Here is a 9964-nt window from a genome sequence, read left to right on the forward strand (position 1 = left end):
GAGATCTGAGGGTCACAACCCTCTAGATTGGATGAATGAGATTAAGAGGACTATGTGAAGGGTTACAACCTTTCAGATCGAATGGCCAAGATCGATCCTGCCCAAAGGTCATGGCCACTCACCCAAAGGGTATATATTCAACCTCTTCACTTGGTATAAATAGATCTCTCCATCGATTCTACTTATCCTTTGAGCATTCATCTCATTTTGTGCATTCAAAGTCCAAAAAACCTACGAGAAGGTTCGTTGGTCTCGAAATTTAAAGTGTTATTATTTCGAGACGTCGTTGTTGTATCTTGGGAACGAATTGCTGCTATCCGTAAGCACCTATAGCGGAGCAACATCGTTTGGAAATAGTGTTGAACACTAGCTTCGACAATTCATATCAGTTTGCATCCTTTTCGAAATTTATCGGAATCAACATGTATTTCTGTACAAAACATAGAAGATTGATCCATTCTTCCAATCGATTGTAATGTTAGCCTTCTACGTCACAATGATAAAGTCGACTCTTGACCACCATGAGAGAGAGCATTGCCTCAGCTTCGTCGAGATTCGACTCTTACTCACTTCAATAAGTTTGTCTCATCATAACCAATACAACTATATCCCGAGAACAATCTTAATCAACTCAATCTATCAAAGTGTTGCAATTTAATCATGTTGCATCAATAATTCTCTTTTAGATTTCTATTATTTAATCTGCCGACTAAACTCAAATAAAAACCAACTAAAAGTAATCAAATGACTAAATAGTTAATTAAAAATTCAAGATGTTAAATTGCATGAAGAACTTAAAATTTTGATTTGACTATATATATATATATATATATATATATATATATATATATATATACAGAGTTGTTATACTGAGCGCCTTCTCCTGAGCGCCTCGTGAGCGCCTCCGACGTGGATGCGTACGTGGCTGGGAACTCCGCCTCTCCACGCGCGCGTGGCAACAAAAGCTTAACCCGAACCCTCGATCGCTCGACTCCTCGCTCTCTTCCCCGCTTCCACCCTAACCCTAAGCGATCGCTCTCTTCTCCGCCGATGCCCCTCTGCTCGCCAAGCCCCCCTGCTCGACGACGCCCCTTGCTCGCCATGCCCCTTGCTCGCCACGCCCCCTGCTCGTCGCGTGCTCGCCGCGCTTGCTCGCCAAGCCCCTTGCTCGCCGCGCTTGCTCGCCACCTTGCTCTTCAAGTGCTCCCTGCGCTTGCTCGCCAAGCCCCCTGCTCGCCGCGCTTGCTCGCCATGCTTGCTCTTCAAGCCCTCTGCTCCCTGCGCTTGCTCGCCAAGCCCCTTGCTCGCCGCGCTTGCTCTTCAAGCCCTCTGCTCCCTGCGCTTGCTCGCCGACGCCCCTCTGCTCGCCAAGCTTGTTCTCTGCCGCCCTCTGCCCGGCGCCCTCTCCTCCCTCGGCCCTCCCGTTTCAAGGTATTTTCTGTCGTCTTCCTAAACAGAAGCGAGCCCTCTGCTCGCCGCTGCCCTAAACCATCGCCTGTTACCCTGTTTGATTTATTTTCCTGTTTGATTTTTTTTCCTAGCATTTCTTGCTCGCCGACGCCCCTCTGCTCGCCGCCGACGCTCTGCTCGCCAAGCTTGCTCGCTGCCGCCCTCTGCCCATCGCCCTCTCCTCCCTCGGCCCTCCCGTTTCAAGGTATTTTCTGTCGTCTTCCTAAACAGAAGTGAGCCCTCTGCTCACCGCTGCCCTAAACCATCGCCTGTTACCCTGTTTCATTTATTTTCCTGTTTGAATTTTTTTTCCTAGCATTTCTTGCTAAGATTATAGAAAGTCAAAATCCCTGAAATGTTCAAAGTAGATTAGTTATGGTTATTGGTGTTAACGAAAATACAAACTTTGTACTCTAGATATAGCTGATTAGTTTGCTATATATTAGGAAAAGTGGAAGCAATTAGGTAGTAAACTGATTATTTTACTATGGTTAGTTTAATACAGTTTGCTATGGTTAGTTTAATTCAAATTGCTATTGTTAGTTTAATACAGATTCTTTAATACAGATTTTCACTTCATCTTAAATTCAAAAATGGAAGAAATTGGCAATGATGATCAGCTATATATTCCTCAAGTTACAGATGATCGAAAACCAAGAATTGGGATGAAATTCACATCAGTAGAGGAGGCTTTTTCGTGCTATAACCAATATGCACGAGAAGCTGGATTTAGTGCAAGGATAAGCAATAGCAAGAAAAATAAGATAACAAATGAAGTTGTTTGGAAAACTTTTGTATGTTTTAAACAAGGGCATACTAATGATCAACGAAATAAACAAACAAAAGGTGATGAACAGAAAAGGGAAAGAGTACGTGGGGAAATTAGAACTGGATGTAAGTCAAAGATTTCAATAGTAAAGAATCAAACTGGATCTAATTGGATTGTCACAAATTTTGTGGAAAGTCATAATCATCCACTCTCTACCCCTTCAAAGGTGCATTTACTACGCTCACATCGTTATGTTTCTGCAGCTAAAAAAGCATTGACTCAACAATTTTCAGAGGCTAATGTACCCACTTGTCAACAAATGAGATTGTTGGAAATAGAATATGGAGGACCTGAGCTAGTAGGGTGCACAGAAAGAGACATTAGAAATTTTGAGAAAGAACTAAGGGATGAAGAAAAGGGGATTGATGCCGAAAGTTTAATTGAGCTATTTGCATCTGAAAAAGAAAAAAATTCTGGTTTTTTTTTATGAATATGAGGTTGATTCAGAAAACAGATTTAGTAGGTGTTTTTGGGCAGATCATATATCAAGGAGGGCATATAGTGTTTTTGGTGATGTAGTTGTATTTGATACAACATATAATACCAACAAATATGGATTGATTTTTGCACCATTTGTAGGAGTTAATCATCATCATCAAACAACTCTTTTTGGTTGTGGTTTATTAAGTGATGAGAAAGCTGATTCTTTTGTTTGGTTGCTTAACAAGTTCATTGAAGCAATGCCTACAGGTGCACCTAAAGTCATCATCACAGATCAAGATCCTGCTATGACAAAGGCGATTGCACAAGTTTTCCCTCAGACATTTCATCGTTATTGTTTATGGCACATATTAAATAAATTTTCAGAGAAATTAAATCCTTTGACCTTCCGTGACAACTATCAAAGCATAAAAAATGTCATTAGCAATTCTACAACGCCGGATGAATTTGAGAATTCATGGGAAGAGATTATCAAGTGTGCTAACTTAGAGAAAAATGACTGGTTGTGTTTGATGTATGCATTGCGACAAAAGTGGGTGCCAGCATATTTTAGCAATGTTTTTTGTGCTGGAATGTCAAGTAGTCAAAGATCTGAAAGCTCACATGCATTTTTCAAGAAATATATCTCAAAAAAGAACTCATTGATGGATTTTATCACCCGTTTCAATAGGGCACTGCGACACCAAAGACACAATGAGTTAATTGCAGATCATATTGATATGAATGAGCATCCCAAAACTAAGACAATATGGCCAATGGAAACTCAAATGGTTAAGTTGTATACAAAAAATAAATGGATGGAGTTTCAAAGTCAAATGAGTGAGAGTCATGGGTATTATGTGAAACAGATATCTGTAGAAGTTGATCATGTAGTTTACCATGTGATGAATTTTCAAAGTTGTTCTTCCTCCAAACCAAGGGTCCTCACTCATGACAACCATAGCGACTACATATCATGTAGTTGTAAGAAATTTGAGTTTGATGGCATTCCATGCAGGCATATGTTAGCTTTTTTCCGAATAACTCAAGTGTTTCATTTGCCTGATAAGTATATACTCAAACGTTGGACACAACATGCAAAGGTTGGAGCAATATATGATTTGGGGGAGCAAAATTTCATTGATGATCCAGAAAGATTTTTGATGTCAAGGCACTCAAAGTTGTCCTATAAAGCATCGGTGTTAATTGATGATGCATCTTTGACTGATGAGGGAACAAAATTTTTAGATGAACAATTCGATTGTATATACAAAAAAATTCAAGAGATGAATATTGGTAAAAAATGTGACTATGGAAGTCAAAGGAATAAATCCATGGATGAGCCTCCTGTTGTTAGTGATCCTTCTTTAGTAAGAACGAAAGGATGTGGGAAGAGATTGAAATCATCAAAGGAAAAGGCAGTTGCAAAGTCTCGGCTATGTCATGGATGTGGGAATCGAGGTGTGTCACATGATAAGCGCAACTGTCCACTTTTACAGCAAGGGTATGTGTCGATTACTTCTGTATTTATATAATATTATTTGTAAATCAATTTATTTTATTAAATATTGTAAATATGATAATGTGTTTCCGATTGTCAGATCAAGTATAGATAATCAACATATCAACGATGACGACACTTATGAACCCTTGGCATCTATGGCTGGTACTGTTTTGGTTTTATTTTACAAAATTATAGTGATTGATTGATTGAGAAATTAAAGTTAATAATTGTCTTTATTGTTGTAGGTTCTAACAATATGCTTTAGGATTAAACGTTGAAAGAATTTGAAGGCATTGCTTCTCATCATGTTGAAAATAGGTTGACTGTAATTTGGCATTCTGTGATAAAGACATGCATCTGTGGTTGTTCTATTAATAGCTTATGTTTTTCTGTACATGAATTTATAGGCTTTGGCAGCTTCTGGATTAAGAGCTCTGCGATATTCCCGTGAAATAGAAGGCTTTGGCAGCTTCTGGATTAAGAGCTCTGCGATGAGTTTGAAACTAAGAAAATTGTCCACTAGAGCATAATTTTCTGCCAACCCTATTAGTAGTTTGCTTTCATGATAGGATATGTTGATGGCATAAAATTGCCTGAAGTTAAAATAGTCTGCTATTAGATTTACAGCATCTTATGCTCTTTGGTTTTCTGTGTAAGACTTTGCTATTCAGACAAAAACTAAGGATTTCTTTGCAGATCTATTTTGGTACTTTCTTAATTGGGTCGTGGTCTTGCTTGCTTTGTTTGTCTTTTTAATTTGCATGGTTCTTCTCCACAAACAATAGTGAAGAAGCAATGGACAGGTGATCCCTGTTCACCAGTAGAATATAGATGGGCTGGTTTGAATTGTAGCTATTTACATTTATAATATGAATTTGATTATTTGCAGAAATCTGTCTTCTAGTGAACTAACTGGTGAAATATCCCCTTCCTTCAATGAGCTTTCAGATATCAATTATTTGTAAGTGATGTGAACTTTTGATGTACCTTGGTTACTTTGTTCAAGGGATGAATTGGAACTCTAATTTGGTTGTTAATTTCAGCGATCTATCTTACAATAACATAACAGGAATGATACCTGATGCATTAGGAAAATTGTCCCATCTTAAAGTTCTGTAAATCTTACACCAATGGTTTATTTCCTATCTATTATCAAATAGAAGAATCAATGACACGAGATCTCTTCTTAATCACACAACACTTTCCTTTCAGGATTAAACAAAGGCACAATTATTACATTTTACTGTTTTTGATGCAAGTGAGACTTCAAATTTTTTACATGCTTTATGTTGTTGTTGTTGGCTTATTGCCCTGTGTTAAAGATTTTCATGTTGTGTGCTTGCAGGATGTAACTGTCGAGAAAGTCCATCATGTTGTGTGCTTGCAGGATTTGACATGTGTTTAGATGATTCCAAGTAACCAGGGGCCAAAATGTTAAAGAGTGTTAAACATAAACTTTTGTCAATGTGTGTTAAGATTTTGTGTTAAACATAAACTTTTGACATGTGTTTAGATGATTCCAAGTAACCAGGTTTTGTGTTAATATTTTCATTGCCTACTGCATCCATCAAAGTAGTAGCCCTTGCCAGTATGACTTGCTATAATGGTTCTGCTAGTTTCTTATTTTCTTAGCTGCAAATAGCTTTTACAATCAAGCAATTGGGTAGAACACGGATGGTCACCAGTAAATGTCAAGGTTAGGTGTAAATTGACACTTTGCCTATGATATCCAGTTTACTAATGTGTTTCTTTACCATGATATTCACGTTAAGAGTGTGTTTGGGGCCAAAATGTTCCAGGCAAGTTTCCAAGTAACCAGGGGCCAAAATGTTAAGAGTGTGTTTGGAGAAATGCATCAAGTGTCAGTACGGTTTTTATGGAATTTATTATCTTCGATCGTTCTGTTGTAGAATTCAAATCCTTGACTTAATTTAATCAACAGCTTTGTCACATTGGTGTATTTTCCACCGCAAGAATGCAGAACATGTAACTCAAACCTGGGATCAATTGGACAGGTAGAAAAATTTCCTGTATCATCAGCATTATTAGCAAAATAGTTAAATTTCTAGTCCAGTTTATTCAATTTCATGAAATTTATATCGATATGTTTTCTGGCTGCTATCCTTCTTACTAGCACTATGTTGCATTTAGGTCTTTTCTATGTTACCTGGGTTTAGTGCAGAGTTGATGCCGAAAGGGCACGAGAAAGAAAGTCAAGCAAAAATCAAGCGTTACATGACGATGATGGATTCCATGACAAATGCAGGTTGGTAAATAACATTCACTAATTCTAGCATGCTGATTAAACAATATTATGATTTCCTTATCTTTTCTGTTCTGTTCTGATAAACTCAGAGTTGGATAGCACAAATCCACCTTTCCTCAAGCTTAACCTTCCAGTACTCAGAGTCAAGCTTATCATGCAGGTTTCAGCCATGGTGAGGTGGTTTTCATTGTCACCTTTCCCTGTTTATAAAGCCATACAAAGATTGACGTTATGCCATTCCTTGAAGATGTTTGCTGAAGAGGTCATGGAGCTTGTAGAGTTGACATCAATAAGAGATGCACTTGTTGGTTTGCTATTCCTTGCAGATGTGGCGTTCCATTTTGTTGCCTTACTATTGTAAATAGCGATTATGGAAGTGCCAATAAACATGGTGCTGAAGCTTGTATTTTTTGTATTTTGTATTATTACATTCCATTTTGTATTATTACATTCCATTTTGTCTTTGGACTCAACTTTATCCTAGTTTTGCCGAGGGAGCAACCCCTTTTTCACCTTGAATTGGTCAAAATACGTAGAATTTCTGACTTTTCGTGGAGGATTAGACCCAATAACAGGTGGTCTATAGCTGACCGATAAGTTGGATTAGAATTTCAAGTTCATTTGTCAATGAAGAGCATCCGTGTCAATGAAATTGGACTTTGAACACAAATTTACAAAAAAAAGCATTAAATTTATGGTTTGGCAAAGTGTATGCATCTCTTTGCTGCTTAACTCCACAAGCCGGCCATGGTTTGGATGTTGTTTGTTGACTTTGAAAAACATTGGAGATCAAAGTTCAAATCTATCACCAAATAACTTCAAAAGCATTAAATTAAGAAAGGATTCTTATGTTATAACTTCAAATCTATCACCAAATAACCAAATGTGAAAACATACCGATCAAAGTTCAAAGTGAAATGAGTGAGACTTGACCTTTTTTTGCTCTTCTTTTTGTATCACAAAGGTTAAAGGTTAACACAAAGCTACCATACAACCAAAAATTTCCATTAAGCATATTGAGGAATAAAAACCAAGTATATCACACCAATAACTCAAATAGAATAATTTAAATATAATTTCAAGTTCAACACACCATTTACAATAAGTTAGATAAAACAAGTTAGATTGATACCACACTTACAACAATTTAGATATAAAGAATATTTACAGGATAACATTCCCTAACAACTTGAAATAACATATCTAATCATCACTACTCATCTGTACAGCATCTAATTGTTGCTTTATGTCTTCCAATGCATCTTTCAACTTAGCTATTTGTTCAGCCTTCGAAAGATTTTTCCTTGAATTTGAATTAGAAGTTGGCCTTGAAATTTCTTTTCCCTTTGATGTTATAGGAGTGGATGTAGATGCTTTATTCATATGTTTATAATAAGCTTTTTCTGCCTCCTCTCTACTTTTAAAAGATTGATGTATAGCACCTTTAAAACCAGTCACTTGATTAGATGCTTCTATCCATGTGTCATAGATACCTGGTTCGTGTCCAACAAAGACCACATATGTTTTTCCCTAAATAAAAAATAACATTCATAATCTCATAAAAATAAAATATTAGAACTTAAAAACAAATAACATACCATTTAGTTATATAAAGGAATATTAATTTGCAAGTATCCTGCAAAAAAAAAAAAAATGACAAATCAGAAAATGGAATGATAATTGTAGAGCCCAAACATGAAATAAATGTTATGCTTAAAGTTCTACAAGTTTACTGCCTTCTCTTTGAGAATAGTTTGTAATTAGTGTAAGTAGTCATTTGAGTGTCATTTACTTTGTAATTAGGTTGATGATAAACTGATAGTGCAAATAAGTGTTAATGGTTACTAGTGTAAACATTCAATTTTATTTATTTATCGGACTAGTTTATTAAAAATCTTAGTAAGCTCAAGTTGAACTAAAATTTGTACATGAACATTATTCAAGATCATCTTTATTGAATGAAATATCAAAGTTCTTCACGAACATACAGTACATTTATGATTTTCAAGCTAAAATGCTTGCAAAATGTATGGCATGCTAGTTCCCAGCTAGAGTTCAAGTTGAACTAAAATTTGTACATGAACATTATTCAAGATCATCTTTATTGAATGAAATATCAAAGTTCTTCACGAACATACAGTACATTTATGATTTTCAAGCTAAAATGCTTGCAAAATGTATGACATGCTAGTTCCCAGCTAGAGTTCAAGTTGAACTAAAATTTGTACATGAACATTATTCAAGATCATCTTTATTGAATGAAATATCAAAGTTCTTCACGAACATACAGTACATTTATGATTTTCAAGCTAAAATGCTTGCAAAATGTATGACATGCTAGTTCCCAGCTAGAGTTCAAATTTCTTACAGAATGAGTGGCAGAATCTACGATGGGGCAGAGGGCACGGCTGGCGGCGATCAGAGGACGTGGCTGGCGGCGAGGAAGAATTAGGGTTTCGAGGCCGCGACTGGCGGCGAGCAGATGGCGTGGCTGGCGGCGAAGAGAGGGCGAGGAAGAATTAGGGTTTCGTGGCCGCGGCTGGCGGCGAGCAAATGGCGTGGCTGGCGGCGAGCAGTCGCGCAGCTGCGAGAAGGGGCGCAGCGGAGAGGGCGCCGGGCAGAGGGCGGCAGAGAACAAGCTTGGCGAGCAGAGGGGCGTCGGCGAACAAGCTTGGCGAGCAGACGGGCGTCGGCGAACAGGGGGCTTGGCGAGCAAGCGCAGGGAGCAGGGGGCGTGGCGAGCAGAGGGGTGTCGTCGAGCAGGGGGGCTTGGCGGGCAGAGGGGCGTCGGCGGAGAAGAGAGCGATCGCTTAGGGTTAGGGTGGAAGCGGGGAAGAGAGCGAGCAGGAGCGATCGAGGGTTCGGGAGGGTTCGGGTTAAGCTTTTGTTGCCACGCGCGCGCGGAGTTCCCAGCCACGCCCGCCTCCACGTCGGAGGCGCTCAGGATAAGGCGCTCAGTATAACAACTTTGTATATATATATATATATATATATATATAGAGAGAGAGAGAGAGAGAGAGAGAGAAGAGAGAACTGTTATCCTGCGGAAGTTCTTTTTCGCTCCTATGCACGACTGTTGGCGTGGCCAGAATTTTGGCTTCTCCAACGTGGTAAGGTCTTCTGTGTTGGCCGAAGAAATAAAACCCACATTTTGTTTTCTAACCCTAAACTCCAAAAATTTGTCCCCACCCTGATCTCTCTGCTCTGTGAGGTTAGGTTTTCCGCGAGGCTACACTACCGCCGTCGCCCATTCATCTCGGGAAGAAGGTGGCAGATCTCTCTGCCCGTCCTAATCCCTCTGCTCTGTGAGGTTAGCTTTTCCATTACGCCGTCACCTTCATCTAGGCCACGCCACCGCCACTATCCATTCATTGCAGGAAGATGGTGATTGATCTCTCTGCCTGTCTCGATCTCTCTGCTCTATGAGGTTAGGTTTTCTATAATGCTATCGTCGTTGTCGCCTTCATCTGGCCCATGCCATCATGACGCTATTGTT

The 9964-nt window shown here is 38.8% G+C and overlaps 1 pseudogene; it reads left to right on the forward strand.

Annotated features, from left to right (window-relative positions):
- The first annotated feature begins 2042 nt into the window (after window positions 1–2042).
- On the forward strand, window positions 2043–4467 carry LOC141831765 (protein FAR1-RELATED SEQUENCE 5-like; annotated as a pseudogene).
- The last annotated feature ends 5497 nt before the right edge of the window (window positions 4468–9964 follow it).

The sequence above is a fragment of the Curcuma longa genome, chromosome 7 (genome assembly GCF_044706935.1).
Source record: "Curcuma longa cultivar G26 ecotype Majalengka, Jawa Barat chromosome 7, ITB_CL_G26_1.1, whole genome shotgun sequence".
Lineage (NCBI taxonomy): Eukaryota > Viridiplantae > Streptophyta > Magnoliopsida > Zingiberales > Zingiberaceae > Curcuma > Curcuma longa.